The 11,537-nt window shown below is 36.9% G+C and overlaps 1 non-coding gene across 1 annotated transcript; it reads right to left on the bottom strand.

The window, feature by feature from the left end:
* Positions 1-5,318: 5,318 nt before the first annotated feature.
* On the bottom strand, positions 5,319-5,377 carry LOC117725000 (U7 small nuclear RNA). Its single transcript, XR_004608868.1, has one exon. It is a non-coding gene; the product is annotated as a U7 small nuclear RNA (small nuclear RNA).
* Between the last annotated feature and the right edge of the window lie 6,160 nt (positions 5,378-11,537).

The following is an 11,537-nucleotide window of genomic DNA, read 5'->3' as shown; positions in this document are numbered from 1 at the left end:
GCACAGTCTGATGAGAGTTGCTCAACTAAGGACCTCTCATTAAAAATTCAGATTTTTTTGGCTACTTAGTACATAACAAAGACATGCCTATATACTAGAAAAGAGAACAAAATTTGTGTCCTTTGTTCTCTAAACACTCTCAACATGGTGAAGAAGACTTCATTAAGAGACTAAATAAGGAAAAATAGTAAGAGAGTTCAGGGTTAAGACTTAGTGATTTCCACGGAGGAGGTATATGCACAAGGAGGTACATTTCAAAGCAGCAAACACTTCTCTGGAAAAATGTGAATAGTTCATAAGGGAGTGCACTGGAAATGCCTTAGTTCCATAGTGTGGCAGCTGTGAATTCTACTAAAGGCAACAAAACAAGCATTTCCTTAACTTTCTTAGCTCCTTAAGGACTCCTCCATACTCAGTTCTCAAATACATGGGACTGTCCAAAAAGTTTAGACTAGTAAACTTTTGCACAAGGAAGACAGGAGCTCGTATGTGCTTCCAGTCTACCCTGGCTGTGTGAAGCAACCCTCATCTTCACTGTCACCATGCTTTGTTGGGAGCCGACTTTTAGCAGAAAGCAGCTAGAAAGCAGCTATTCACATTCTAGCCACGCCTCCAAGGCTTACATCATATCCACCGCGCCTACAAGGGGCGTGGCAAAACTGAATAAATACCCTAGATTTCCCTTCAAATAAGGAGACTTGATCAGAGACTTGATCATCTGTCTTGACTCCATTCCTTGCATCTTTTCTCCTCATCCTCACTCTCTCTCCCTCTAGACCCTGACCTGAAGACCGGAGTGTCAGTTTGAAGCCTGGCAGATCGGAGCAGGCGGCAACATAGTAACTATTCAGGCTTGTTAAGTCTTTTGTCTCAAGCCAGTTTCTGGTTGCAACAATGCTTGGTTGATGTTCTTTTCTGTGGGAAAGGTGTCATGAATGAAGAAACTGGGCTGGGAAGATGGCTCAGTGGATGTGATGGTTAGCTTGCCAACCAGAAACAAACAAACAAACAAAACTTAGAACCACCTGGGAAGAATCTGGATTAGGAATTGTAAAACAGGTTGTCCTGCTGGCATTTTTTTTTTTTTTTTTTTTTTTTTTTTTTTTGGTTGGAGGAATTGTCTCAATTGTCTCAATTTATTTGGGAAGACATAGCTTGAAAGTGTGTAACACCATTCCCTGGTTAAAGGCCGTGGAATGTGTAAGAATAGAGAAAGTTAGGCCACAAGGTCATACATTCATTTGTTTTATTGTTGATTGTGGATATAACTAATAGATTGAAGCTTTTGCCACTGTGAACATTTTTCTATGATGAATTCTATGAACTGGAACTGTACATTGAAATAAACCCATTTCTTACCAATATCACTTTTTGTCAGGGTGTTTGATCAGAACCACTGAAGCAAAACTAGGACAGCAGCTAAAATATTTGCTATACACTAAGTACACACACTAAAAACAAATAAAAAAAACTGTAAGCGAAAACACTGGGGAATGTTGGACCTTGAAAGGCAGCCTGGTTTCTGGTTGAGTACAGGCCAGAATGTGCCAGAGATTTCAGGTGATCCTAAGTGAGAGAAGGCATTTCGCCCTGCCCTAGACTCTAGGCTCCTGACAGTAGGCCACAGCTATCCATAAATTTGTGTCTTTCAGTCACATTGCCTCAAGACAGATTTCCATATTAATGAGGTATCTAAAGGCTAGAGGGGTGTAGCCAATTAAGCATTCCTTCCCAGCCCCTCCTCCATGCAAAAGGTATTTAACCTCAGGCCCCCCCTGAGATACTGGGGTACAGTTTATCATCTATTTTCTGCCATGACAATAAACACCTTAAAACCATGGATTGCTTCTTTTCATCGCAATCTGATCTGCCATGGGGAACAATGGAACAGGTCTCTTGTAGAAGACCTCTCTGCATTCCCAGCCATGGTGACCACCAACCCAAGCTAAAAGAGCAGCTGAGACCAAGCCAAGAACTCTCACTCCTGAGAAGCACCAGGAGCTTCTCTCCTTTTCTCCACCTTCAGCCTCGGGCTAATCTAGCCTACCACCCTCACTTTATTCTGCAGCTCCCAGAGGTGCCTGGGAGCCCAAGAGCCTGAGAACCAGACAATCCCAGGCCTTGTGGAAAGTCTGGGACCCCTAGAGTCAACTCCAGCAGTCCCCAAGGACCTCAGACTGCACTCCCCCACACCCTGAGATGGGTCTTATGGCTTTCCATAGCCTGATGCCTGCCTGACCCCCAAGTGGAGTGAATACTGTTAACATTCCTGTGGTGGGATGGACGCAAGACTCCCCACTTTTAACCCAACAGGGGAAGTGGAGAGAGGCAGAAGAGCTCTTCACAGGCCACCAACTTCACTGAATCAGTGGGCTATAAGTTCAGCAAGCAGCCCTGTCTCAAAAAATAAGCTTAGGAGAACTGAGAAAGACATCCAGTGTTGAGATCAGGCTTCTACAAGCACGCTTACATGGATACATGCATGCACAGTGACATAGTTTAATAGGAATGGCCCCCATATACTCAGGTGTTTGAATGCTTGGTCATAGGATATGGGAATATTAGGGGGTATGGAACTTGTTGGAATAGGTGTGGCTTGTCACTGAGGAAGTGGGCTTTGAGGTCTCAGAAGTTCAAATCTGTTCTGTTGCCTTCAGATCTGGATATAGAACATACAGCCATCTCTACAGCACTGTCTGCCTGCATGCTTCCATGCTTCTCATGATGATGACAGACCAGTCCTTTAAATTGTAAGTCAGGTCAAATTAAATCTCTTTAACCTTCTTGAGGAGAGTGGCTTCATCACTTTGGAAGAGATGCGGTGGTCACCTTGTCTCTTCACAGCAAAACAAAACAAACAAACAAAAAAACAAAACAAAACAAAAAAAAACCTAACAGAAATATACATATATACATCAACACACACAATCACAAATAAAACAAATACAGAAGTTTCTTTCATAAAAGCCAAGGCAAATTACTGGTAGCATTTACTTTTCCTTCTTTATACTCAGTAGTATGATTTACTGTTTCATCTAGGAGTTTTAGGGAGAGGTGGATTTCAAAAGAAGAAGTGGTACCACTCCAGCAAAGCTGCCATGCTGCTTTGACAAGGAGTGTCAGATTTCATGTGAAATCTTCCACATTCTTGTCAAACCACAGTGGTGAGTGAGATGGATTCTCTTCAACCTTTTTGGGGAGAGTGGCTTCATCACCTTGGGTAAGAAGGATCTCTAGTGAATGTGCATTACTTGCTTTCCTTCAAATATACATGACTGGGAAAAAGAGAATTCTGTGTAATTTTGCTAGTCACATGTTCTACTAAGTAAACAAAGAATATTTTAGCATAGATTTTATTTAAAGTCATCACCTTTCATAATTATTTCATTTGTCATCATAATTTTCTAATTAGGCGATGTAATTACAGATTAAAAATCTTATAATCACATGTATTTAAGTTAATTATAAAGACCATTAATTACTGGTGAACTACTGGAATGGTAACCTGTGCAAATGAAATGCTGAAATACATCTCAAAAAGCATCTCAGATTTCAAACAGATGCCATCCAAAAAATTCACGTGTTACATGGATTGCTATATGCAATGCAACAAAATATATCAAGGCAATGAAAGATATTTAACTTTTTAGTGTTCAAGCTCAAGCAAATTCTATTAGTATTCATTTCATGTTGACTTCAAGATACTGACAAAGTTATGTTTGGATGAATTTGTGATTTATAATTTATGTCTATCCACATAACAGCAATAAATGCCTAGGGAAAGAACTAACTAGCAAAATAACTAAATGTGGATGTTTCCTACTGGAAAACACAATGAAGATAAACTTTTATTTGTAACAATTAACTTGAAATTATTTGCTTATTTGAAAATGTCTTTGCCATTGGTAATTTAAAAGAATTTAGTCTTGAGTATGTAGCTCAGTAGTAGAATTCTTTCTTTTCAAGTCAATTTCTAGGACCACATACAAATACACACACATACAGAGAGAGAGAGAGAGAGAGAGAGAGAGAGAGAGAGAGAGAGAGAGAGAACACTGTCTCTACTAGATGAGAAACCACACCGGCCACCAGAACTCTGAATAGGCAGCCCACCCATGGACCTCCTAAACTCTCCCATTGCCTCCCTCACTATCACCAACCCCAACTTCTCTCCGTATCACTGTGTTCCACCATCCAACTCAGGTAAAGACCCCATTCTGGAACAAAGGCCACACTAGCCACGAGAAGTCCAGCCCTAATTTCAATCCAAGACTCAGTGCTGGACTAGAGGTTACACTAGCTGCCAAAAAATCCTGGCCACAAAGACTAGAAGACCAAAGAGAAAACAAAAACCAAGGAACAAAACTCATACCCACTGAAGACAAACTAAAATATCAGCACCTAGAACTATAATCGTCCCAAACCTGAATGCTTAGACACCAGAGTAAGAACACAGTCAACAACGGGCAGGGCAGTATGTTACTATCAGAGCCCAGATATCCCAGAAAAACAAGCCAAGAATATTCCAACACAACTGAAACACAAGAAAAAAATTCTTAAAATCAACTTTATGAAGACGACAAATATTCACAAAGAGTAAATTAATAAATCCTTTAAAGAAATTTAGGAAAACACAAACAAACAAAACAAAAATTGGAGGAAATGGTGAAATCCCACAAAGAAAGACAAGAAGCAAGTAAACAAACAATCAAACAAACATTTGAAGGAAATTGAAAAAAAAAAAAAAACTGTTCAAGACCTGAAAATGGGAACAAAAGCAATAAAGAAAATACAAATAAAGAATTCTGAAAATCTTGGTAAATGGACTATAGACACAAACATCACCAACAGAATACAAGAACTGTAAGAATTCACTGTCAGGTATTAAAGATACAATAGAAGAAATAGTTAAATATGTAAAAGAAAAAGTTAAATCTGAAAAGTTCCTGACACAAAAAAACAGGAAATCTGGAACACTATGGAAAAACTAAACCTGAGAATAACAGAAAGAGAAGAGCAATATACCTAGCTCAAAAGCCCAAAACATATTTTTAAAAAAATCATAGAAGAAAATTTTCTTAACCTAAAGAATGACATGCCTATAAATGTACAAAAAAAAAAGCTTACAGAACACCAAATAGTTTGGACCAAAAAGAAAGTCCCCTTGGTACATATTAATCAAAACACTAAGCATATAAAATAAAGAAGAAATATTAAAAGCTATAAGGCAAAAAGTCTAAGTAACATATAAAGGCAGACTTATTCTCCTCATGTCTTTTGTCTTTTAGCTTGAAAAAAAAAAAAACCTAAAAGCAATTTTGGGGTTCCTGATTAAAATCAGAAAGCCACAAAAATTCTAAAAGAGCAGTGTTCACTCTCCAAGCAGTTTTCTCTGGGTAGCTGCTAGAAAAAAATCTAAATGAGCTGTGTTAACATTCTAAGTAATTATTTGAATTTCCAACCAAGGTCATAAATCCTATTAGAAAAAAATTCAAAGAGCTATGAAACATTCTAAAACAGCTGTGTTCTATCTCCATGGATTTTCTAACCAAAATCAGAAATCCTGTTAGAAAAATGTCTAAAAGTGCCTGTGTTCACTCTCCAGAGATCTCCAGGCAGCTCAGCTCTTGCTAGGAATAGTTCTAAAAGCAAACTAACAAACAAAACCAAAAACCAAAACAGCTATTGCTCTCTGCTAGTTCCTTTCTTGCACACCAAAAGCCCAGTCTTTTGTTTACACATCAATTCATTCATTTTTCACCATGTTCCCTCTTGACCATCCCACAAATCAGCATTCCATGAATCTGTAATTCTTATAGCAAACGAATTCAGAGATCTGCCTGCTTTTGTAAACTTATCTGGGTGGGATCCAGGTAAGCCAGACTTGGCAGAAATGGACAATTTTCTTGATAGATATCTGCTGTGGATAGCCTTGGTGCTGTTTGTATTTTGATGCTAATTCTGCTTCACCAAGAGAGGCTGCCTGGGACTGGGATTGAATAACTACTCTCTACTAATAAATAAAGATTTCTAGGAACAAATCACTGGGTGAGGAGTAGGTGGGACTTTTGGGTTGGAGAGGGGATGAGGGGAAGCAGAAAGATGACTAAAAGCCTAGGGCCAGATGGTTTTAGCACAAAATTCTATCAGAATTTCAAAGAGCTAATGCCAGTACTCCTCAAATTAGTCCACAAAATAGAAAAAAAAAAAAAAAAAAAAAAACAACCTGCCAAACTCATTTTATGAGGTCACAGTTGATACCCAAATCACACAAAAATTTAAAAAGGAGTTACAAAACAATTTCTCTTGTGAACATTGATGCAAAAATAAATACTCAATAAAATAATCTCAACCTGAATCCAAGAAGATAAAAACTATTATCCACCATAATCAAGTAGGCTTCATCCCAGGGATGCAGGGGTGGTTCAATATATAAAAATCTATTAATATAATGTATCATATAAACAAACTGAAAGAAAAAAAACATGATCATCTCATTAGATGTTGAAAAGGCCTTTGATAAAAATTCAACACCTGTTCATGACAAAAGTCTTGGAGAGATCAGAGATACAAGGGATATGGGTAGACATAATAAAGGCAACTTATAGCAAGCATATAGCCAACATCAACTTAAATGGAATGAAACTCAAATCAATTTTACTAAAATCAGAACAAGGCAAGGTTCTCTATTCTCCCATATCTATCCAATATTGTACTTGAAGTCCGAGTTAGAACAATGAGACAGCCAAAGAAGATGAAGAGTGTACAAATTAGAAAGAAAGAAATCAAAGTATTGATATTTGCAAATGGTATAATAATATACAAAAGTGATACCAAAACTTCTATCAGGGAACTCCTACAGTTAATAAACACATTAAGTGAAGTAGCTGGATACAAGATTAGCAAAACAAAACAAACAAAACAACAACATAAAAACCTCTCCTATATACAAATGAGGAATGGTGGGCTGAGGAAAAAAAATCAGGAACATGACACCCTTTATAATAGCCACAAATAATATAAAATATCTTGAGATAATTTTAACCAGGCAAGTGAAAGTCCTGGATGACAATTACTTCAAGTCTTTGAAAAAAACAAATTGAAGAAAATATCAGAAGATAGAAAGATCTCCCATGCTCTTGTATTAATTAACATAGTAAAACTGGCAATCTTACCAAAAGCAATCTACAGATTCAAAGCAACTAACATAAAAATTCCAACATAGCTCTTTACAGACCTTGAAAGAACAATACTCAACTTTACATGCAAAACTTAAACCCAGGATTGCTAAAACCATCCTGAACAATAAAAGAACTTTCAGAGGTGTTACCATCCCTGATCTTAAGCTCTACTAAAGAGCTGTAGTAATAAAACCCTGATGGGGTTGACATAAAACAGTTTGATCAATTCAATTAAATCAAACACCCAGATGTAAATCCACACACCTATAGACACCTGATTTTTGATAAAGAAGCCAGAGATATACAATGAAAAAATAGTGCTGGTCTAAATGGATGTCTGTATGTACAAGAATGCAAATAGATCCATATCTATCATGAAACCACACAAAAACTCAAGTCTAAGTGGAACAAAATCCTCATCATAAAATTAGATAGATTGAATCTGTTTGAAGAGAAAGTGGGGAATAGTTGCTTTAAATACCTCCACACAGTAGACAACTTCCTGAACAGAAAATTAATAGCATAGGCACTAAAATTGACAATTAATGAACGGGACCACACCAAACTGAAAAGCCCCTATAAGGCAAAGCAAATGAACAAAAGGACAAAATGGTAGCCTACAGAATGTGAAAAGATCTCTACTGATTTCACATCTGAAAAGGGGCTAATATCCAAAATAAGGAACTCACAACACTAGACATCAACAAACCTAAATCCAATGGGAAAAAAATGGTATAGATCTAAACAGATAATTCTCAACAGAGGAATCTTAAATGGGTGAAAACACTTAAAGAAATGTTCAGCATCCTTAGCCATTAAGGAAATTCAAATAAAAAACCAACTTTGAGATTTTTTTTTTTTACATCTGTCACAATGGCAAAAAGATAAAAATTAGAAGTAACAGCTCATACCGGCTAGGATTGGAGCAAGAGAAACATTCCTCCATTACTTGTTGGAGTGCAACCTTACCCAGCCACTTTGGAAATCAATATGGCAGGTTCTCAGAAAATTGGGAATTGATTTAATTTCAAGTCCCAGTCATACCTATCCTGGGCATATACCCAAAGGACTGTCTATTCCACTACAAGGACATTTACTAAACTATGTTCACAGAAGCTTTATTTGTCATAGCCAGCAACTGGAGACAACCTAGATGTCCCTCAACCTAAGAATGCATAAAGAAAATATGGCATGTTTTCACAATGAAGTATTTCACAGCCATTAAAAAATACTAAGGAACACATATGAACACAAGCAGAGGTCCATAAAGAGAAAGGAATATATCTATACCTATAAGTTGTTCAACTTAACTTTTAACCAATTTATTACCATTAGGCTTGCTAAACTCATTATTTACTTTTACTTTAATACATGATATTTATTTACATCCCTTATTTGTTCTCCTTTCACTGTGAGAGTTTAACTTTTAGACACAAGAGAGGGTTGAATGCATGGCAGCTGAGTTCTACTCTTCCTAAAGCATACTGTCTCCATCAGACTCCCCTTTATTTCTCCCCCATAATATTGTTGTTACATATGTAATTACTTGACAATAAAAAATTGGGGAACAAAATCTCCCTAGATTTGATTGTAAAATATATGTTTCTTCTTTTTGGGATTTCCAAGTGTAAAATACTATAAAAGGAATTTTCATTATTATTTGCAGAGTAGGATTTCTTGTATAATAGGCATGTCAACAATAGTTAATGAAAGAAGAAAATGGATATAGATCTAAACAGATAATTCTCAACAGAGGAATCTTAAATGGGTGAAAACACTTAAAGAAATGTTCACCATCCTTAGCTATTAGGGAAATTCAAATAAAAAACCAACTTTGAGATTTGTTTTTTACATGCACATGGAAGCAAGTGTTTATTCATTTGCACATATGTCTACATACATATTTGTGTACATGTATACCACACAGACACATACACATAAAATTATGGAAATACTTTTATGTTCCTCACCATGCACTAAGTAGGATATTATTACTTTTTAATTAAAGCAATATGGTGACAATTTGAGGCTACCTATAGTTTGCTTGTAGGATCTATTTCCCCCTGTGCAGAATTCAATTTTATCTCTGAAAAATCTTGAATCTAACTTCCTTAGTGATGGCTCATAAAAGAAACTTCAAACGGGAGCTTGTTCTAACGAAGGAGGCTGTGATTTTATTTTTCCACTTATCTATTCTGCTCTTGTCCATTCAATAATAGCCTTGGACTTATTCTTTCAGAAAGAAGCCACCCTGGATAGATACTTGATTGATCTTATAATGTAGACAAACATCTCCATGTTGAGTGATGGTGTACAGTAATTTCACACTAGTCTTGCTATGCTCACTTCTCTTGTATTTCTTAACAATGAAGTCATATGAGAAATGTAAAACATTGTTGGTATAATCTCTTCATCAAGAAGGTGAACTCCTATGAAGCTGATTCTTTGCTTTGATGTAGTGGTGAAAATTTTAAGCTGAAAGGATCTGTTTAAATAACAAAACAAGGATTTAGGTAGATGATAGATGTCTAAGAACTACTTTCAATTATGTAAGCTACAGTGGAAAAAAAATCAGTGTATTCAGAAAATATTTCTAGTCCAACAGATTCCATTTGTTTTTAGATTTATTTTTATCTTATGTATGTCTGTGATTTGTCTGCATGTATGCATGTATATCAATTGGTTGCCTGGTACCCTCAAATGTCAAGGAAGACATTGGATGCCCCAATTTTGGAGTTTCTAATAGTTGTGAGCCACCATGTGTGTGTTGAAAACTGAACCTGGGTCCTCTGCAAGAATAAAAAATGTTCATAACCACTGTGTCATCTTTTAATTCCAGGTGTCAAATCTTGCACGTAGTCAATTTATTTATTTATTTATTTTTTGTCCTGCCTCGGCTTCTGTCCTCTCCCCTAGATATATGTGGTGACCTCTGTTCTCATGGGTTTCTTTTAACCCTACCTTGAGAACTGAGATAAGAAAAGATTCATCTCAAAGTAAATAGCCAGGATCGGCTGAGACTATAAATCTAGAATGACTGAGTTAACTGAAATTATGGGAAGCACAAAGCATAACTTCTAAAACTTAGCCAATTTATAGAGACCGCTGAATACCTGGACAGCCCCTATACTACAGAACGTTGGAGCATCAAATCTTCAGCCTTCTGGCCCAGAATCATCTGGCAGACCTTAGTGATGCAGAATTATTAAGGGTTGATTACTCTGTCTAGGCAGATATAATCAGTCGACTATTCTGCAAGTGTGTCATTTTCTGGACAGTAATTTGTCTGTAGATGGAGAGAGGCAATTCTTGCCTCGTGGCTGTCTCTGCACAAATGGAGTAACTCCAAGGATGCTCAATTTCTTCTTAGAATCCAAGACAGGAAGCTGTCCAGAGCAGACAGGTCCTGGCTATTTACTTTGAGAGAAAAGATCTGAGTGGAAGGTTTTCAGCTGACATTTATTCTAAGCCAAGAAAAAAGCCAGGTTCAAAACTAAGTGTTTTAGTTAGGAGAGACAACAGAGGTTCTGATTAGTCAACAAAATGATGGACTGGGTATTAAGATTATCTTGTACTTCACTGGTACAAATAGGAATAATTATGCTCTAATTATATTTTGAGAGAAAAGTGTTATTTTAACAGGAAGGACGATATGTAGGAGGAGCTAAGGGGGAAGGAGTACTGAGAAGAAGAGGTGGAGTAAGGAGAGGAGAAGATGAAGGAGAGGAGAAGCAAGGTGATGAGAGAGAGAAAGAGAGGGGGTGCATGGAGGCAGATGTCTATATGTCTCCACCAGTCAAAGACAGTTTATATATCTAGGTTGGGTATTGGGTTACACTTCTGATTGAGCATTACCAAACATATAAAGCCTTTGACTAACACTTTAAAAAATTGTATAAAAGCAAAAAGGAAAAGGGGGCATTGGATAGAGGTTTTTTAGGGAGGGGAAATGTGGAAAGGGGGTGGCATCTGAAATGTAAATAACATATAAAATAAAAAAATGGAAAAAAAAAGAAAAGATTCATTTAGAAGTAAGCCTTGCTTTAAGCCCCTATATAGAAATGCAGCATCTTTGTCCCCAGTTCTTCTGCTGGTGTCCTGCTTCCTTTCATCTAGTACTGACTAAAAGAATGATCTCTTCAGTTTTCAATGACATCTGTGTCTCAGGTAGAGCTCTGGACTAAAAAATAACTTGAACCGTATTTGCTTCAATATTAGAAATAAAAACCTATCTTAGAGACCGAAAGATTAAAATGCAGATTCACATGCTCTTGCTCTAAATCAAGCCAAAGTTTTGAATCTGAAGAGATCATGTTAAAAATAGCATTGCTCAAGGAGTCAAAATTCTATTTTGCT

This window comes from Arvicanthis niloticus, chromosome 20 (assembly GCF_011762505.2).
Source record: "Arvicanthis niloticus isolate mArvNil1 chromosome 20, mArvNil1.pat.X, whole genome shotgun sequence".
Taxonomy (NCBI): Eukaryota; Metazoa; Chordata; class Mammalia; order Rodentia; family Muridae; genus Arvicanthis; species Arvicanthis niloticus.
This window is presented reverse-complemented; position numbering and strand designations above follow the sequence as displayed.